At 35.6% G+C, this 22,325-nt stretch overlaps 1 protein-coding gene across 5 annotated transcripts in view; it reads right to left on the reverse strand.

Annotated features, from left to right (window-relative positions):
- Bckdhb (branched chain keto acid dehydrogenase E1 subunit beta) overlaps window positions 1-22,325 on the reverse strand; it is a 184,720-nt gene that overhangs the window by 87,886 nt on the left and 74,509 nt on the right. Inside the window, exon 10 of one of the 5 annotated variants that reach the window (XR_012449745.1) lies at window positions 16,992-17,077. The exons of the other annotated variants lie outside the window; for them this stretch is intronic. The gene's annotated coding sequence lies outside the window, so the exon portion shown is untranslated. The remainder of the gene's footprint in view (window positions 1-16,991; window positions 17,078-22,325) is intronic. 5 annotated transcript variants of the gene reach the window in all.

The following is a 22,325-nucleotide window of genomic DNA, read 5'->3' on the forward strand; positions in this document are numbered from 1 at the left end:
TGAAACCTTTGAAACTTTAAAACAAAATAAACCTTTTCTCCTTTAAGTGGTTTGTCTCAGGTAGTTTTGTCACAGCTTCAGAAAGCTAATACATATACAGATGCAAATATATATAAACATGCTATAAAGAAAATAGAAATATATGCTTATTTAATAGAAAACACAGAATCTACTGTTTAAAGTAATCGTGTAGTAAATTCTTTGGAAAAAATACACACCTTTGGCAAATTGCTGATAAACAAATACACACCCGGGTTAATAAAATAGATCTATTACAAAATCATAGTTAGCTTATTAGTTGTAAGGAATGACTATTTTTCTCTCTTGACAGTTGCCACTATGATATGAAGTTCCTGTGGCCAATGCAAGGATATAAATTAATTTTACATGTTAATAGCATGGTAACTGTCAATGGAAAAATGTTTTTGAAATGCAGTAGTAGTGATGATTCATTAATTTCTTATTATGAGCCCCAATATTTAAGTGCATACTATGGGTAAGCACTGTCATGGGCACAGGAAATATTTTATTATATATTTTGTCAAGACACAAACTGCAAAAAGCATCATTGACTTGCAATTAAACAAAAACCTATTGATTTTTTAAAAACTCATATTTGTTACTCTCCTCATGCCAAACCATCAATAAGAACATCAAGGGTAACAAATTAGAAGGTCTGAATTCTTGTCATTTTATCTAGCTAGAACTGGATGTACTGAGGAAGAACAAGCTTAAAAATGCAATGGGAGCAGAAGTGTATCATATGGTATTTCCACTAGTTAATTCAATCAATTCACATTACTGTGTGTTATACTTTTCCTACCACACAGTATCTTTGTAGGCCACTGTAAATGAAAGCCAAAGTACCGAGGAAACTTCTTTTTAGTTGTTGCTGTTTTTATAATTTTAATAGATTTCCTTATACTACTTTCATATGTGCCTATAATATACTTCTATCATATTCACCCCCCATCACCCTCTCCCCTTCTATTGGTTCCTTCCCCCAAATAGTCTCCACTTTATATTAATGTTACTTACATATGTATATACATATATATATATATATATACATATATGTGTGTGTGTGTGTATTCATATATATATATATCTGTATTCACATGCGTGTGTGTGTGTGTGTGTGTGATTGGCTTATTTCAATTAACATGACGGTTCCTAGTACCATTCAACTTCATGCAAATGATATAATTTCATTTTTCTGAATAATACTCCATTGTGTATACATACCATACATATTTTATCCATTCATCAGCTGATGGACACCTAGGTCGGTTCCATTCCTTACATGTTGTGAATACCACAAGTGTGAAGGAAACTCTAGAGTATACTTATTTACATTCCTTTGAACACATGCCCAGGAGATATATCTATATAAGGAGATCTATCTATCTATCTATATATCAAGATCATGTGGTAGTTCTATTTTTAGTTTTTTTGAAGAATCTCTATATTGATTTCCAGACTGCACTAATTTACATTCCTACTAACAGTACATAAAGGTCTCTTTTTCCCACACATCTTCACCAGCACTTATTGTTGCTTTCTTGATGATAGTCATTTTGAATGTGATGAGATGGAATTTCAGCATCATTTTAATTTGAATTTCTTTTATGACTAAAGATGTTGAACAGTTCTTCAGATATCTATTGACTATTGCTGCTTCTTTTAAGAACTATCCAATTCATTTGCCTATTTCTTAATTAAATTATTTGTTCATTTGGCATTGAATCTTTTAAGTTCTTTATATTTTATTGATAATGAGCTCTTGTCACATAAATAGCTGGCAAAAATTTTCTTCCTTTCTGTCAACTGTCTCCTCATTCTAATGATTACTTCCCTTCAGGTGCAGGAGCTTTTTAATTTAATGCAATCCTATTTGCCAATTCATACTTCCTGAGCTACTGAAATCCATGCATAGAACTAGTCAGAAAGTCTGCCTATATCCATATCTTCGTTTCGCCTATGTTTTTCTGTAGTAGATTCAAAATTTCAGTTTTACATTAAGATCTTTGATCCATTTTTAAACAACTTTTGTACAGGAGACAGAGCTCTAGTTTCACTCTTCTATATGTGGGTATCCAGTTTTCCCAACACCTTTGCTGAAGAGACAGTCTTTTCTTCAATGTATTTTTTTTGGCACCTTTGTCAAAGATCAAAAGGCTGTAGCTGTGTGGGCTAATTTTGGGGTCCTCTGTTCTATTACATTGCTCTGTGTGTCTCTTTGTTGGCAGTAGAAGCTGTTACTGTGACTGTAGTATAATTTGAAGTCAAGTATCTTGATACCTCCAACATTATTACTCTTTTGTATATTCCCAGATATACAGAACACCACAAATTATGAAGAAAACAATGCCTATTTTCTAGCCCAAAAGATCTGTAATGTCTTTATTCCTGAGCTCACTCAAATTCCTCTTACAAATGTACTCTCCGAGCCAAGGATGGTTGTGCCCAGCACTTAGGAGACAGAGGCAGGTGGACTGCCAGTTCAAGGTCAGGATGGGCTACCTAATGGGACCAAGTTTCAATGATGGGGGGGGTGGGGAATCTAACTAAGACATACTGTAAGCACAAATGTAATTATCACACTGTGTCCCCTTACAACAATTGTATGCTGATAATAAAATAAACTAAAATAAAAATCTTCTCCCTTCAAACCCACAGGCCTCAATTTGCATGCAATTATCAACTTCAGCACTTGGGCTTCCAAATTAGAAACAGACATTTTTTTTTAATGGGGTGAAAAAAAGAGATATGGTGTGCTAAACTTGATAGCACAGGGAAGCAACGGATGACATGCTGAAAGTACATGAAAAAACAGAGCCACTATAAAAGCAGGTAGCAGAAAACACTCAAAAACCAGGGCATCTGCAGCAAAGACCTCTATGCATTAATTCTCAGAAAGCATTCTGGTATTACAACCTAGGCCAAGAATTTGTGCTGTAATGAAAAGTTCAGAGAGAGAGAGAGAGAGAGAGAATATAAGTTATATGCAATTATATATATATATATATATATATGTATAAACTATATTGGAAGAAGACAGTGAACTATATAGTCCTTTTAGACTCTTCTACATCAAGATAATGATTTTGAGTTGGAGAAATTAAATCACTCCACATCATGTACAAAAAGGATTTTTCACATTTTATAAAACTGAAATCACATGTTCATCTTTTTAAAAATTGCTTTTCTTCTTAATAATCGTCATGGGCAGCTTTCTAAACCTATGGATATAACTTAAACTCACTGGGCCTCAGGATATGGCTCAAGGGTACGTGCAAGGCCTTAGATTTGATTCCCAGAACCACAAAAAAGAAAGAAAGAAAAAGAAAGCAAGGGAGGGAGGAAAGGAGGGGAAAGAATCAAAGAAAGAGAAAAACCTTAAAAATATTCATTTAAAAATGATTATTTTTAATAACTGCATGTAATTCCCTATTAATAATAAAATACACTTTATTCAATTATCTCCCTATTGATGGACCATTCAGTTGTTTCCAGTCACTCACAACTGCAATAAACATCTTTGATGGTAACCTTTGTCTATTCACATATTTTTTACTTTCTGCAGGCTGAGAAACTAACATTTGTTGAGCATATACTAAGTGCCAAGCACTTCCTTATACTATATTTGTATTATGTCATTGAATCCCCCTCAATTACACCATGAGGTGGGTATTAATATCTCATTTTATCTGAAGGACAAAGCTTCTAGTTTCACCAAGCATCTTTTCCTATAGTCATTGTGCACTTGGTTTCCCTTTGCAGGAACTCTGTTCATTGCTCTGTTTTTCTGGGTCAACTATAAAGAAACTTCATATGACACATATTCCAAAATTTTTCACAGACTCCCATTCTTATTTCTTTGTTTATGGTAACTTTTCCAGAAGCAAAATCTCACTTTTAAGGTAGTCAAACATCTATTTTTTTCTTTATAATTTCTACATTTTCTTTCTTGTTCATAAAAATTTCTCTAGCACTAGGTTACACAAATAGTTTCTTAATTTTTCTTCTAGTATTTACTATTTAGTAAATCTTTATGCAAATTTTCATGTGTAAGTAAGTAGGAATTTTTTTGTTTTCTGAATTATGTTTTGTTTTCTGATTAATACAAATTTTATCAGCACAATTTATGAAACTTTGTTTCCAAGTGTTTGAAATATCATCCTTTCATATATTATGCCAACTATTTCTGAACAATATTTTAATATCTACATCATCAACTAGTAAACCACAGTTGAATAAATCTTGTCGCATCCACTGGTGTATATATTATCTGTGACTTCTTTTGTATGAGAAGGGCAGAGTTGAGACGTCAACACAGAGACAATACAGCTCACAAAGCTGAAAATTTTACTATCCAGCCCTTTATAGAAAACATTTACTAACCTATGGTCTACACATCAGTTCCTAGTTATAGACTGCTTACATGGCATTACACTAATTTTAATTTCAGCTAATAGAAAATCCTCTGTGTTGGCTATTTTGGATCATTTACTCTTTTCTATATAGTTTCAAATATTTTTAGACAGTTAAAAAATTTAAAACTCCTTTGGGATTCAAATTGGGGTTGTATTAAATAGTGTTTATGTGACGGTGCTTCCCCATCCAGGAACAGAGACTATTTGAGCTGAGTTTTATGGCCTTCCATAAGATTTTATTCTTTTCTTCGTAAATCCACTATCTTTCTTATAAAGTTTATTGTGAAATATTTTATAGTTTCTTTCAATTATGAATTGGAGCTGTTTGTCATTTTTCCTTTCTGGCCATTTATCACTAATATGGGGTGAGCTATAGATTTTATAAACAATCATGAAATACATAGCAACCTTCCTTTATTTTTTTACTTTTATTTAATTTTTTGTCTCCTTGTTTTGAGAAAAGTTCTTGCTATGTTGCCCAGGCTGGTCTCAAACTCCTGGGCTCAAATGATCCCCCTAACTCAGCCTCCTAAGTAGCTGGGACTATAGGTGTGTGCTACCTTGCCCAGCTCAACTTCCTTTCTTTAATGAAAGACTCTTTGATTTCACAAGGGTATCTCTAAAGTACAAAGAAGTTTTCTTTTCATATTTATTCCAACTTTTTAATTCTCTTGTCTTAAATCATTGTTAAGACTTGACACGAAAGTGTTGACCAACAATGACGACAGCAGGCAACACTATTTTGTTCCTCATCTGGCTACCTCCATGACCTCATCTTCTATAGTACTTACTCACTCTTTTACAACGACATCAACTTTATTGATGTTCCTTCAGCAAGCTAAGTATATTCCTGCCTCATGCCTTGTGCATGGGCTTTTGATGCTGTTTACTTTTCCCTGAGACATTTATTTATATATCATCCTTCTTACATGAAGTAGCTGCTTAAAAAATACCACCTAAGAGCAGTTATTACTGGTCAACCATCTAACATAGTACCTTCCTTCACTCTGCTCCCCCCTTTAAGCTGCTTCATTTTTCTTCATAACATTTATCATGACCTGACCTGAACATGTATTAGTATATTTTTTCATTGATTGTCTCCACAAATAAAATCTAAGTGCCAAAAAGGCAAAATACTTTCTGTTCTGTTTACTACTGTGTCCTCCATTTCAGAAACACCTGGTTCTAAAAGGCATTCAGTGAATATCTGTTCAAGGAATAAGCAGAATGGATACACAATTTAAATGAGAATGCCTCAGGGGATCCTACTTTGGAGGGACATCTTCTATGGTGTTTTGGTGCCCAGTCCTTGTTCCAGAACTATTGGACAGGTACCAGGTTTGTCTGAGAATGCTCAGTCTCCCAGGCCCAGCTCTCTGTCTGGCAGCTTTGAGGTCTAGGCCTTAACATATAGTCTCTAGTGTTAATTTTTTCATTCCATCTAGGAGAAAAGAGAACAAAGTCCTGAAATCTGAGAGACCAGGATGGTCACATGTGAGATCAGTTCACCTTAGATTTCTACACACATACACACCCACACATGTGGTTCAGGTCTGGCTTGACAGTAGTAGAGGCACCAAAGACTGGCTATGAGAAACACAAAGCCTTCAATCCCAAACCCATAGATAAAATAAAACACAGCTCAAAACACTGTGTATGTAAAGAAAACAGTCTCAGGACACATGCTCCAGCTGTCCCCTCCATGCCAACCCCCAAATTCTTCCTCCTATAAATTCTGAGTTGCTTTTTATGGTGGTTTGGAAGGAGCTAAGAAACCAAGATTTAGACTGCCACCTTTCAAGAATCCTCCAGAAAATGGATCTCTCTCTATGAGATGTAAATTGTAACTTAATCTACAATAATTACATCAGTTACTGAAAAATTTAAATCAGTTACTAAACATTCAGGGAAATGAACCACACCTACCTGCATACTCTATTTGAATATTTTTGAATATTGGAAACAAAATTAAGTGACATTTCAAAGAGATTTTTGAGTTCCCTGAGGTTTTTAGGTTTTATCCATGCATTTTCTAAAAAATCTGCAAATCAAGGAAATAAAATTTTAATGAACCATCCTATTTTCCTACTGTCTTCTTGGTCCATCTAAGCATTTCCCAAGTTTACCTATGGGAGATCACTGTAAATTTATTCTTTTACTATTGAACATCACAGCTGGCTGAAAGAAATGTCTTGCATACTTTATTTGTTATACGCTCTTTGGAAGGCTGTTACTATTTGCTCAGAGAGCACCCCAATGTCATTCCAAAGAGCCTAATCACCACATATGGTGGTTGGAAAACCAAGCTTTCTCATCCTACAGTCATAAGAATATTTCCAACCCCCCACCTTGTGTTCTTTCTATGGCTCATGGGAATAAGAAGCAAAGGATCTACAATGAGTCACAGTACTTATTCCTGGTAAGGTGACAGTTCTACCATTAGTAAAATGTCTTGCAATTTTCAAAACATTAAAGCATTCTCACATCAGACTTTAGCTCCACTATTACCTCACGCACGCTTTTAGATCCTTAAAAACAGGACTCCCCTAGAGAATTAAGAACATTAATACTATTAAGAACAAGGTTTGCATTCCAAACTTAAGATTGCAGCACAGGTTACAGAAGAGTATTGGGACAGCTCAAATATGACAAATATGCTAATGAGCTAGCAGGATTTTAAACACATTGTAGACTTCTGAGATAGACACACTGGAATTAAATTTATGTAAACTAGAACCCGAATACTTTTTCAGGGTGAACAGAATTTATCCACTATTTTTTTAAAGCATAGCAAAATTAAATTAAAAGTGAGGGCCCTAAAGAGATTAAATAATCCTGATGCAATTTAAAAATTTAGTTAATAAGTTCATTTTAGAGGGTCTACATGAATCAACTAGACTTCCCAAAGGGAGTTTAAGGGTTTAAATGACAAAACACTCCTTCAGTGTCCTCTGAAGTTCTTGGAGACTATAATACAATTTACATGGACAACATAATAACTATATTGCTTTCCCCAAAAAGAGATTGAAATGATTTATACAAATTCAACATGACTTACATTTTTTATTTAACATAGACCATCTGGAAAACAAACCGAATGCATTTGAAGCATTTTCTTTAATTTACTTGAGTAATCCAAAAAGTCATCCTATCTATACAGTATCCATGTCCCCTTCCCCACCATCTCCGCCTTATCCACATTTTTGCTTTCTATGGTTTCATTTACCCATGGTCAACTGACATCATCATGGCTTGATGATTCTCCTCCTGACATGTTGTCAGATGTTCAAAAGTAGCCTAGTGCTGTGTTACAATATCTATGACATCCACCTCACTTCCTCTTAGCGTGGAGACACAGTATCATTAGTATCATCTTCCATTATCACAAGAAAGGAATGTATAATGAGATATTGTAAGAAATAGAAGCCATATTCACATAGATCTTATTATAATAATCTTACTGTACCTAATTCATAAATTAAACTTTATCATAGGAATGCTATATAGGAAAAATTATATATATATAAATATGGTTCAGTACTGTCTGTGATAGGCATCCACTGGGGGTCTTGAAACACATCCCAATTGATAAGGGAGGACTACTGTATTAACGGAAGTATCCAGAGAGATGTTAACTCACTCAAGAAACTCTTCTTTAACTTCTTTGTAAAGGCTGCGAGCTTTCATTTTTTAATACTAGGGAGAAAAAATAAAGTTTTAATTTTATAAAGTGAGAAAGCAAATGGAGAAGAAGTTGACTCATTAGCCCAAAGTCATCCAGCAACCAGTGGGAAAGCCAGGGCTAGAAAGCCCTCTCCATGCCCCAGAGTTCTGTTTACTAACCAGAACCCACAGCCTGCCTCACAGACTAGGGGCCTACAAAAGCCAGGATATTATACTTAAGGGTAGCAAAAGAACGAAAGCACATATTAGGTTATCCTCAGAAAAGCCTTGCCAGACGCCTGCTACAAGGGAAAAAAAAACCTGACAGCTCCAGCTGGAAACCTTTCTCACCCCTTCTCCAAAACAAGTTAAGTGATCCAAGCAAATTCAACCTATTACTGTATATTTCTGGTGAGGAATTTTGGGGAGAAAACTGGTAAAAATCAAGAAATAGGAAACATTCATGACTTGGGCTATACATTTACTTGTCAAAGTACCCAATCTACCATCTAACATCTCGCTTCTTCATTTTGATTAGTGGGCCAAAAAGGAATGCAAATCGATCCTACTTATGTAGATTGCTTTGATAAGATGGCAAAAGGCCTAAATCCAAGAAGACTACACATGCACTCCATCAGGACAAATAGTCATAGAAGTTTCAATGAGCCTCCCTTCCCCAAGGGTAGAACTGTTACAGACCACAATTTACTTGCGAGATTCTGGATGTTTAACATCCTTTCCTTGTAACACAAGACCCTTTTCATCAAATATCCTTATATGCAATGTATTATTGGACTACATATCTTAACTATAGCCACACATTTAAAAAAATTGCCCATGTAAATAAAAATAACTGCATGGAAGGTTGTTAACATAACTAAAATTACTTGTCCTAAAACAGACAACACAAAATCTATTAGCTACATGCCCCTAACTTTATAGTAAAGTCAATACACATTCTGAAAGCTTGATTCTATGATCATGAGTAAACAATATTTACTTTACAAAAATGTCACTGATAAATGTTTGAGGGCACTTAACAAAGCACAATGAACACTATCTTAATAAACACAGAGTGAGGATGGCCAGATCAATGCTTATTCAGTAATAATACTGAATAAGATTTGCTTAAAAGTTAGTGACAATTTAGTTTCATTGCCCCAAATGTTGACTACATACAGAATAAGTGAACACTGTGGGCAAATGCAGAGAAAATTAAAAGTGTTAGCATGTTAACATGAAGGGAAAATGTTGATGGAATCACGAGGAATAAATGTTTATGACAAAATCTTTCACAGATGCAAAATACTTCAAACAAGTTTATTCACAGATTGGTCAGAAAAGGAAAGTACCAAAGTGCCCTTCTAAGAGAAGAATATATTCCAGGAAGTATACTCTATAATATGTCCTACAGTTGATCTTATATAAAAGAGCTGTTAAAAACTAATAGCCATTTTAATTTATTTTTGTAAGCACACTACTCTCCCAACACATTTTCTACTGGTTTTTATCTATAACATCACTGAAATATGTATATCTGCTTCCCATATCTGATAAGAAACTCCTACATCTTCAGGCATTCCAAAACAGAAGCATAAAAAGCACAGTTCTTCTAGGTCATGGTAGCTGTCAGGCCTCAGGACAAACAGATCAACTAGGCATCCACGATCACATCTCAGGAGTCAAGTTTAAGCCATTATAAGTTTAAAAGGTCACTGGAAACCAGCAAATTTAAATAACAGCTGAAAGGAATGATGGAATAAAGTAGGCCCCCATCTCCAATCTCTGAGGGACTCGTGCCAAGACCATCAGTGGATATCAAAGAACACAAAATAATTCCAGATCTGAATCCTACATATACTACCATTTTCCTACAAGCCTTGCAGAACATTTTTACAGAGTACCTGAATTAATCTTTCCATGCATGTTCTATATCCTGGTGTCTCATTTGTATCTCTACTACCCTCATCTGCTTCAGGGTCATTATTAAACAAAGCCAGGGGTACTTGATCATAAGTACTGTAATAAGATGGCTGTCCAACTAATCACCAAGATTAAGCAACTAACAACTAAGCAACTAACAGGCTGGTAGCATGTACAAATGGATATGCCAGTCAAAGGATCACTCATGTCCTTGGTGGGATAGAGAAGGATTTTTGTGAGATTTCATGTTGCTACTCAGAATGATTTGAACTTAAAACTTTTTAATTGTTTCTGCAATTTTCCATTTAATTGTTTTAGACCACAAGTAACTAAAAACACAGAAACGGAAAGCCAAACCACAGACTGGGGGTGGCGGGGAACACTGGAAATTGGCATAGAAATGAAAAGACTTACAACGGGACTTGGAAGTTGTCTTCAAATATTTGCAGTACAGTCATGTAGAAATAGTTATGCATATGATGTTAAAAGAGAGAAGAATAAGAATCAATAGATGATAAAAGTTAAGAGAAATGCAAATTCTGGCTCAATAAAGGAAAACTTTCTAACAACCAGACCTGTACAACAAGAACTGGTTGCCTCATTTTATGAAGAGTCCAGAGGAGCTCAGTGACCATGTGTCAGGGTGTCACACTGTGGCTACCTTTCATTATTTTTTTGACAAGATCCAGAGCAAAACAATCAATCTCTCCAACTGTCAGCAGTAATACAGGAGCGTTATAATTTTATGATGACATAAGCATGGAAGAAAATATCCTTTTTATATAAATAATCAAGTGCTATTTAATCCTATGCCTGTGGTGGACATCAGTTGGCCAAATGAAATGTATAAATATGGGATGGAACAGTGACAATCTTTTTTTAATGGGTGGCAGCAGTATTGGAGCTTGAACTCAGGGCCTCATCCTTGCTAGGCAGGCACTCTACCATTTGAGCCATGTCTCTAGCCCCTAGTTATTTTTCCAGGAAGGGTCTCCCGTTTTTGCCTGGGACCAGCCTCAGACCACAATTCTCCTACCCATGCCCTCCGTGTACCCGGAACAACAGGTATGCACCACCACACCTGCTTGTTGCCCGAAATGGGGTATCACTAACTTTTTTGCCCCAGCTAGCCTTGAACTGAGATCCTTCCTATTTCCTCCTCCTGAACAGTTAGGATTATAGGCATGCCTTGCTGGTGACGATCTTTTAGAGTACATGATAGGAGGATAAACTTGGACAGCCCTCTGAACTATCAGAGTAAGGAACATAAGAGTTCCATGAATGTTCCCTAAAGAGCACCGCTGTGACCTGAGAGTGGAAGTACGGGTCACCCATGAATCTAACTCCCAAAGAGCAGTGTGGCCACTGGAAAGTCTGGCTTGAACTCACAGTTGTGAAACCTTTTTCAGCTGCCAAAATTTTTCAGTCATATGAAAACTGAGGTTGTCAGGCTTCCTTAAAATTCCATCCTTCAAAATAAGCCTCTCAACATCCCTAGAGAGACTAATTAAAAACAAAAAACCACATTTCCAACCATCTATCCTTTTGCTCAGAAATACTAATGAGAAACTAGACTCACAGATAAAAGGCTATTTAACAGATTAGTCAATCCCCCTCCACCCTTTGGCACCATAAGCCCAAACCAACCTCCCCTGGAAGAGTTTAACCACACTGAGAGACATCAGAAACACATCTCAAGTGATTCACACCAAGATTAATAGTTCCAGTACAGGGACATGTAGTACTGTGACTACAGATGGTATCTGTCATACCTCAATATCTCAATCTACACAAATAGAGGAATAACCTTCCACTTTTTTCCTCCCCACCAATCAAGTTAAAGAAATGTCTGGAAAATGTTGGAAGGAGTTAATACAAAATTGTATCAGAATCTGCGATATACTTTCAGCTAGCTAAAACTCATGAGCAGTTCCATGATTAAAATGAGTAAAGAAAAAAAAAAGGGCTAAGAGAGAAAGGGGTTATTTGATTATGTTCCAAATCTGACATCAGAAATTAGAAATTAATAGAAAAATAGCCTAACAGAATATCAGTTAATGACATTATTAGTAATGTCATTATAACCAAAGGGAAATTAATGATTAGAAGCAAAGCACCAATACCCTGCAGATTTTAGGAAGAAACCCAGCAAAACTCATTTATCAAACACAGTAGGGGGCTGGGTACTGCAACATATTTGAGAGCTCACTCAACTCATACCTTTAAACAATACTATGGAATTTCAAATACACCATATGGAACCATAATCCCTTCATGATGATGGATATAATTCAGAACATCAATTATATTATCATGCTTTCAGGGCACATATCTTTGTTTCTATAGTAAATGAATACAAATAGCTGTGGTTTTTACAAAATATTTAAAAGAATATTTCTTTCTGTTCCATGGATTCTCTCATTTTCAGACTATCAATATATCAGCTTTAGATCTGTCCAACATCCTTGCGTTTGTCAGCATAACTTTTCCTCATATCTTCCAACATGTTACTTCTAATCTAATGTGGGTTATGACACCAAAAGCACCAAGTTTATTAGGAGTCTATGTAAGGTAAAAGTTGATGGAGCAGGATTAAGGGATTAGTGCTCTCTCTTACAGAATTAGTGTGTCCGATTTTATGCATTGGCTGTATGGCCTTCGCTTCCAACTGCTTAGAAATCTTTGTCTAGGCTGGTGGAGTGACTCAAGGGTAGAGTGCCTGCCTAGCAAGCCATGAGGTCCTGAGTTCAAACCCCAATATCACAAAAAGAATAAAAGAAGTCTTTTTCTGCTGACCTCAAGCCTCTTAGCTAAATGTTGGACAACTGATATTCTAAGAAACCTAATCTCTGGATAGATGGAAACTTTATGTATCATGGGGCAAAAAAATGAAATTTTATTTCATATCTCCTCTATGCTGCTGCACATAATAGTAGTTGTGAAGGACACAGAGATAAATAGATGAGAAATAGATGAGGCTATTTAAAACTGTAACACAAAACAGACCTGCTGTGAGAGAGCTGGGTATAAAGTGCCATATGAAAACTAGAAAGACAATGGGAAAACAAGTCAGAAAAAGCTTCATAGAAGGAAAACCTTACTAACCAAGAGTGAAAAGACTATTCAGATCTCAGGTCCACACAGGAGAAGGGACAGAAGAAACAGTCTGGGACAAGACCCTATGACAATAAGAGATGGTATGTTTTCACGGAACAGCAAATAATTTGGCATACTTGGACTGGTACATATATGTGGGGAAGAATAGGAATAATACAAGCAGGTATTCAATTAAGAAAAATTACCCTGGTGTCTTAATTAATTCAGGCTGCCATAACAAAGCACCATAGACTGGGTGACTCATGAACAACAGAAATTTGTTGCGCACAGTCTGGAGTGCTAGCCTGGTCAGATTATGGTGAGTGCATCTTCTTCTTGCAGACTCATCTTCTACCCTCACAAAGCAGAATAAAGGCTAGAGAGTTCTCTGGAGTCCCTTAACTAAGGGTGCTAATCCAGTCATGAGGACCCCATGCTTGTGACATAATTACCTCCCAGATTGCCCACCTCCCATTACCAACCCCTGTGTGTCAGTATTTCAACACATGAATTTGGGGGGGACATAAATATTCAGTTCCTAACCACTGGGAAGGAGAAAGGGCTGGCTTCAAAGGGGCAAGAGGATACTACATCCTACAGAGATACCAGGAAGCCTTGAATGAGGCAATAAGAAAACAAAGAGCCAAGGTTCAGGAAGTGAAATGGGTTTAAACTGGGATGGCAGGCTGATTGAGAAGAAAGACAACAGAAAATTTTAAAGAGCATACAGCAGAGATGGTACTAAAAAGTCACTGTGTGTTGTACCCATACAACTGGAAAAAATAATATGGCATTTGATTATGGTTAGGCAAAAGAAAGGTCTAAAGACCAAGAAGGTAAAACAAGTCCTGTCTGGTGTTGGTACCAGGGAGAGGGGAAATGGCATAAGGAAAGGGTGAAGGAGAGTGAACATGGTGAAGGTACTATGTATTCAACATCCCAAAACAATGGATACAAAAAGACACAGGAAAGAAAACTATATCCTGGGGCTAGAGTGGACCCTATATTACTTTGTAGACCCATCCTAGCCCATCCTACAAAGACCACCCAGATATTTTCCCTACCCCTACAGTATACAAATTGTTCCTCTAAAAAAGCTCAGGGTGTTTTGGCTTCTGAGCCATCCAGCAGAGCCCCATTTCTCTTGCAATGTTTTCTTCAAAACTCCTGTCTGTGTTTTCTTCTACGTTAAATAAAATTTTATTCTGCTCTGCAATCAGCACATCTCCATTCAATGACACAAGAGCCCAGGAATCTTCTGACCAGGCTCTTCAGAAACTGCCCACCAATAGCAAGAGAGACCACCCATCCCATACCAGTATCTCTCCTACTGGTTGTTTCACTAGCTCTTCATAGCTTTAGAGAAGACAATCAATCCATTACAGCTGCCAGTCAAATGACTTTTTTTTAAATTGACTTACTGTCTATTGACTTACTGTCTTACTTAAGTCAATTTTTAAATTGTCTTTTTTAAATTGACTTACTGTCTTACTGATTTTGCTTCCCACTAATTATTTATCACCTTTGCCATCTAAAATTTCGCATACTCCCTTGGAAGGATTTACTGTTTTTTAAAAGCTAACTTTCCTTTCTTACACATCCCTAATTCTGAGTTGTAGCTACTGATAAAAGTGTAAGAGATATTCAGTATTTGGTTAGTGCCAAATCCTTTTACTTTAAAATGTCTGATACCAGTCAGGAACCTTTATCATGAATTTATATTTTCCATTTCTACTTAAAAATTCAAGCAGTTCAATATTGGGCTCTACAAATTCTAGGTTCAATATCATTATTGTCACTTACTATAATTCAGTGGTTCTAGCTAAATAAAAAATAAGCTTATAGATTAGGAGAGATAAAAATCAGACTTACTTGCAGAATATGATTACCAACTGAGAAAACAAAGAAACTATTGGAATGAATATGATTTTAGTGGAATAAAAAAACGCCATATAAACCAAGATACACAAATCATCATTCTTCCCGTTAAGAAATTAGGAAAAACTATGAGAAGCCTTCCACATCAAGATGACAGACTGAATGTATTCTTTTGTCTCCTACTCTCCAAGATGGGAAATGAATGTAAAAGAGAAAACAACAATGTGGGGGAAAGGAAATAATTATCAGACAAAAGAGACTGAAGCAATGACGAAAATGTAACAAAGAGTAGAGGAAGCCAAAGCCCAGATACAGGAAGGATACAATGGAAGAGAAGCTAATCACCCCAGAGAGGAGGCTGGCTTATCAGCAGGTGTGCAGAAGGTGTAGAGGAACTGAGAATATTACCTTCATTAATACATAAAAATTTTATGTTTTTATGTGTCAGTTAAAACTAAAGTTGATTTTTTAAGAGAATGAAAACAGCAGGACTTCTAATGTGGGCTAAGACACCAAAAGAAAACAAGCTTATTAGGATTCTACGTAAGGTAAAAGTTGATGTAGCAGGGTTAAGGGATTAGTGCCCTCTCTTAGAGAATTAGTGTGTCCAATTTTATGCATTGGCTGTATGGCCTTCGCTTCAAACTGCTTAGAATCTCTTCTACCTAACAAAACATCTTTCCAATCATGACCTCAGAGATACTTGAGGCAAATAAACTAGTCTCTATAAAAAAAATAGTAATAATTCAAATTACCTACAAAAACATGCCTATCCTGGGTGCTGATGTCCAAGTGTCTGCACATCTAGAGGTCCCCTCCTGCCCTAATAATGGAATTCCCATCTGCTTACCCCACAGCAAAGGCTCACCCATGTGCACAGACATACAGAATTTTTTCTACAGAGGAGAGGCCTAATGAAGAATGAAACTTATGGGAAACCATGCCAATCACCTATCCAGAAAAATCAACAATCATAACGTAAAAAATGCAATTCACAAGCAAGAACCTGAGGAAACATAATTTATACAACTGAAGATATAAACCAGAACAGAAGAAGGGACACAGAGACTCCAACCTAGGAGGGTTATCGTACAACAGAGAAGAGGTTTTTATTTTTTTAATAAAAATAATCATTTTTAAATAAGTAAGAAGGTCTCAGAGGACAGTCATGAGGAACAAGATGAGTGAAACAGACTCACATTTAGATTGACAACTGTGACATTTTGGTATAAAATGTAGCCAAAAAAAAAAAAAAAAAGATAAAAATTTGCAAAAAAAAGCCCCAAAAAACAAAAACAAAAAACCAACATAAAGAGATCACCTACAAAAGAAAGGGAATTGGGTTGGTGTCAAAATTTTCTACCCCAATATGGCACAAGTATATAGTGAAATATGGCCTTCAAAGTACTGAGTGAAAGTTACTGTGAACTTGCAATTCTAACCAGATATTTATCAAGTGTGACTACAAAATGAAGCTTTTCCAAATGCCAGTGTCAGAAAGCCCCCAAACACCATACAGCCTTTGTTTCAAGAAGTTAATTCTTTATGAAAATCAGCAAAATGAGGGAGAATCCATGACAGGGGCAGTCATAAGACCCAGGAAATGGTGTCCTCAAAGTGAAGTGACGACACATCCTGCAGTCATGTTGCTCTTTGAGGACAACATGGTCAAGACTGGAGAAACAAACCACAGAGCACTGAAGAGGCAGGAGTTAAGTGGACCCCAAGAGAGATAGTACAAGAGATCTTTAAGCTATGTAAAAGGTTTGTTATGCTTTTTCAAGGAGAAAAAAATGAAAGGCAATTAGCAATACTCAAAAATCCATCAGGATCTAAAAGAATTCATGACCCAACTAGGAAGCATCTAAAACAAGCAAGACTTTGAGCAATTAAGGAATTCTAAGAAAAGGCAAATCAGTTGATCAGGACGTTAAAAATATCTCCTTTTATGGTCCCAGGGACAGAAGCTGAAGAAAAATAAAAGAAAAATCTTACCCTCTGGACATCTCGATGGTAAAGAACATTTATGTTACCATAACAATGCCAACAGTGTTAACCGGTTTTCAACTTTTGGAATCAATCTATAGATAAAGATATAGAAGATACAGGTTTTAATTATGACTAAATAACAGAATGCAGTATTATCAGTCCTGGCAATACAAAAATAAATAGCTGAGAAAAAAATGGGAATTGGATAAGAAGTACGAGGTGGATGTAGGAGTAAAGGGCATTAATACTGTCTTTTAAATAATGAGAGGTCAAGAGGTACTGAAAAAAGAGGAACAAGATATATACAATTTTATATCAAAAATAATCAGAAGAACATCATAGTATTTGATGTCCTCACTGCAGAGGAACTAATACAGAAACTTTAAAGTGACAGAGGCCAATATGAGAAGGGGATCAGGAACTAGAGACAATGTCAGTTAGAGATGAATCAACTTAGAATGTAACACATTTATACATGGAAGAAATGCTAGGAATCTCCCTATATAGATATCCTTATCTCAACTAGCAAAAATACTTTGTCTTTCTTATTATTGTTCATACTCTCTCTTCAACAAAATTAGAGATAAGGGCAGAACAGATTCTGCCTGAAAGCGAGGGGGGGAAGGGGAGAGAGTGAGGGGCAGGGGGCAGGGGGGAGAAATGGCCCAAACAATGTATGCACATATGAATAGATGAGATAAATAAATAAATAAATAAAAATGGACAAAAGAAAAAAATAATCAGAAGAAATAAACTGGGGAAATGAGGTGAAGACAACAGGTATGGCAAGTATATTAAATTGGAATGCATTCAAAGCCAGCCTGGGTAGCAAGGCCTTGTATCAAAACACAAGGAAATAAAATTGGTAAATCAAAGGATATGGACACTGATACACACACGTATGTGATGGCATGTTTGTGTGAACACGAGTTTATGTTTCATAGAACACTCAAAATGTTTTAATATATTCTCCACGTTTTAATAATTCTCTCATTATTAATCCTGTTTTCTCAAAGAAAAATATAAAGAAAATTACATATTTTCTATTACAGCCAAGATAAAGATGTGAAACAGGTTTTGCTAATAAAGCTAATGCAGCATGACCCACATGAGCAAATGGACTGGACAGGGTAGTCCATTTCCCTAGCACAATAGTAAGACATGTTTTTTAGTCAGAGGAAGCAGCAACTACACCAGTCATATGGGTATCCATGCAATGTGCCCCAGCACATTAATGGTTTCTGCCACTAGGAAACAAAGTAAAAGGCAAAGTGTGACCACAGTGCTGACTCAAGCCTGGGGGAAACACAGTACCATCCCAATGTGCCGCTTGGCTCAGGCAGATCCATCTGCTCTGTTTCAGAAGTGTTTATTGCATGGTTCCCCCCAACTTTATGCATTTTGCCCTTAACTCCATAATTCAACAGGCACCATCCTTCATGACTCCAGTTACAAACACTTCCTTGCTCTCATTACAAAGTTGTATAGGTTTTAAATGATCTGTCCAACCTATTCTTTCCATGAGCCCTTTTATTTTTATTGAACACTGGCAGAGAGACTCCATTGCTTTGCAGAAATACATATATTGGGGAAGGGGGAGACAAGAAAGAGTAATAGAAGGGGTGAATTTGATTAAAGTACATTATACAAATGTACAGAAATACCAAAATGAAACACCTTTGTGCAATTAATATATGATAATAAAAAGAGAAAAAGGAATACATAGATTGCATTATGACAAATATCTGTACAACGTATTAGAGATATGGAGGGAATCATCAGAACAAAATATAGACATGGTTAAAAGTGGCTGTATTTAGGGAGTGGGGACAGGGAGCAGAAATATGACTTTGTATTATGAGCACCACTGTATTATACATTTGGTAGCCATGTATAAATTTAATTCTTTAATCTCCTCTATTGCCATACTCAAAAATAAAAAGGTAGTAAGAACACAGGGAAAATTATAATAAGAATACTGTCACAACATCACTAAAATACTTTAAAATATTGAGAAGTAAACTTAAGATACAGGACAGTTTTATAGAGAACTGTACAAAAAAATTTAAGATAAAGAAGTATAAACAAGTAAAGTGGAAAACCAAGTTCCAGAATGAAAAGGCAAAAGAAGGATGTGTCAGGGAGTGTGCATTTGGAAGGACTGACCATCCATGACTTAAAAGGTAACCCCAATAATCAAAGAAATTAGAGAGCAATTTCCTTTTTATAAAACCTTTGTAAACCACAGTTTCAATGAATATTTAAGCTAAATTATCATAGACAGTATAAAAACCAGGATTTTATTTTAATAGGAAAAGGCAAGAAAAATCACACCACTTACAGCGTAAGTGCTACAATTTTCTAAGTGTAAATACAAGTTTAATGGGAAAAAGTACATTAAATGACCATCAAAGAAAGGAACAAAAAGTCAACAAATTTAGATTTCTTACATTACACCTAAAATGTTAAACTAAGAACACAATGCATATAATCTTTTCACTGTAAAATGAAGTAATAGATTTCTTTCTTTTCATTGCTATTCAGAACAGCAAAAGCAAATCGTTTTTAAAAAATGAAAACTAGTATCAAATTTAAATAAGTCAAGTACATAAAGGGGTACTTCAAAAGTATATCAAACAGGATTAGAAATAGAAAAATATAATTATATAATTTACTCTGGCTTTATCCAGTCCCATGCAGAAAGAGAAAAAAGGTAATGTGAAATGAAAGAAAATATGTTAGTCTGATCTACAGGGTACATGCAGTAATTAGGAATGCCACATACATCTTTAAAGCATTACACAGTGGGCAAATGTGAAAGATATTTTGAAACGTATTATAAAATACATTGCCAGCTGAAATTTGGAAGCATTTCATCATTAAATCCCTGAAGTGATCATTTTTAAAGCATAAAATTGTTGAATTGTAAAATAAATTCCAACAGGAGGCATTGTTGTACTATGATAATATCAGGCTTAAGAATTTAAGACCTGAGGTTGAACTGATGTGGTGAGCAGCGTAGGGAAGTTTCTGATCTTTCTTTGACTCTATTTCCTTCTCTCTAACACAGGAATAATAATTCTTAGCACATCCTATAAACTGAAAGGATTCAATCAGAACATATCTGGCTCAGACAAAAAGTCTGGCACAAAATAGATACAAATGAAAAGTATTGCTCTCTCACTAATATATTGTATTGCCAATATTTTTTATCCTTTCAAGGTACATTCAAATCACATCACAAATCAGTTATTTCATCACATCTAAAAATTATGTAACAATTTGCTTGATCTCTGCTTGAGCAGCTGCGTGCTGCTATAAAAAAGTAAAGGCTCTGGAGTCCAGCAACCTGGGTAGAAGCCAGCTCTGCCCTTCACAAGCTAGAAGCAATTCCATCTTCTTCAAACCTCCGTTTTCTCACCCATAAAGCATGACATTAACATCTAGTTAAATAGACTCTTCTAAGTATTAAAGGAGATAAGTGTAAGATATGCTTTTAACCATTTTTATTTACCATTTACCAGAAACTATTTTAAGTCCTGCCTTATAAAATATATTACACGAAATTAGGTCAGAACCAATAGTCTTCTTTTAAGTCTTCTTTCAAACATGAGCCATACCAAAAATAAACCATCTGGTAGGTGTGCTATTCTCATTCTGTTTTTTTTTCCTATAGAAATTACCAGTTCCTCCCTTAATTTCTTCCATTGAAAGACCAAATGCCACAAGTCATTTTTCTTTTAATCAGAGAGATCATTCAGTAAATATATAGTGCACATCTACCTTGTTCTGGATATTCCTCATGACTATTGGGTATCTAGCAATAAACAATACACAGAACTCCCTGCCCTCATGGGACTTAAGAACAACTGACCAAATGTCATTGCACAAGGCAATAAATGTACTAGTCACATCCCAATATGACATCCAGGAGCCTAAAACTTGTTCCAGTAAGTTCAACAATTAACTAGAAGTAATCAGGACAAACAAAATCCTGTAGGAAGGATGATACAGCAAGCAGGAATACATTCTAAATACTGACCATTCCCATTGTGGAAAGGAACAGCAAATTGCTATTAGCAGACAGAAGGACATTGTCCTATCTGATTTCATTGCAAGGTTAAATTACATTTAAAAATTCCAGATAAAAATAAGATGTACTTTCCTTATTCCTGAGGAAAAGCATTTAATTTTATCACAGATAATAAGTCTAAAAGATTTTTAAATCATTTATTAAAGTTTTTTATATTAGAAACATTTTTAAATGAAAGAAATATACATAACACACACAAATTAAAGTGACTACTTAAAGTCTACCATCAGATATATAAATTACTCCCAAAAATTTAATAAAATATGTTGTATAATAATAATTTTAAATTCAAATACCCTTGTATTATCAAAGATACATATAAGTTCACCTGTTAATACTCTTTGATTGTATGTTTTTGCTAGAGGTTCATTTAGAAATTTCTAATTTGTCATTGTTCTCATGCATAGTCTCCCTCTCCTTTTCCCCATCTACTTCCCTGTCCCCTCCCCCCACCACTTCACACACACTCTCAAGCAAAATAGCTAGTATTTAATAACTGAATTATTCAACTAAGTCTGCTAGTGCTTAACCATTAGGGATTCTTTAAAGGCAAATCCTTCACTTTCCCCATGAAACCAATGCAAAGCCATGAAGTATAAAGCACAGACCCCAGACCCAAACTATTATTTTTCTAGTGTTAGCAATCTTATTTGCAAAAAATGAAATTTATGGTAGTTTAAAGCAACTCAATAAAGAAAAAACCCTCGACAAAATGATAGTTAAATTTCTAATTTAATTCACAGTCTTCACTATCGGTCTTCTAAATATGTTTCCTACTACCAACACTGAGTGCAAAGACTGAGCACACATGGACGGTTTTATATATAAAACAACCATCCACAGCCAATCATCAAGTCTTAGCTCCTTCCCAGCTCCACTTCTACAGTGACCTTTTCCTTCCATGCTGAGACCTTTTTATTCCAGAACCTCCCGATCCCCACCTCACTGCACCAGACTTAATACTTGTCTTCTCTTTATCCAGTACCCCCAAGGAAGTCTTCTGTGGCAAGAAAAGAAAGCTAAGATGAAAGGACAGGAAGAAAGAATGCTAAACCTAGGAAAACTATGGTCAATGCCTCATGCCACAGGTTAATCACTCAGGCTTCACACTGTAGTATTTCTGAGGCTTTGCCCTGCTTCTATGATAGCCTAACTCCGAGACTTTAGATGCTCCACTATGTAGCAAAAGAAAAACTACTCTTACCTATAGATGCATCTTTACCTTCTGCTGCATAGTTTATGGTTAA

The sequence above is a fragment of the Castor canadensis genome, chromosome 1 (assembly GCF_047511655.1).
Source record: "Castor canadensis chromosome 1, mCasCan1.hap1v2, whole genome shotgun sequence".
Taxonomy (NCBI): Eukaryota; Metazoa; Chordata; class Mammalia; order Rodentia; family Castoridae; genus Castor; species Castor canadensis.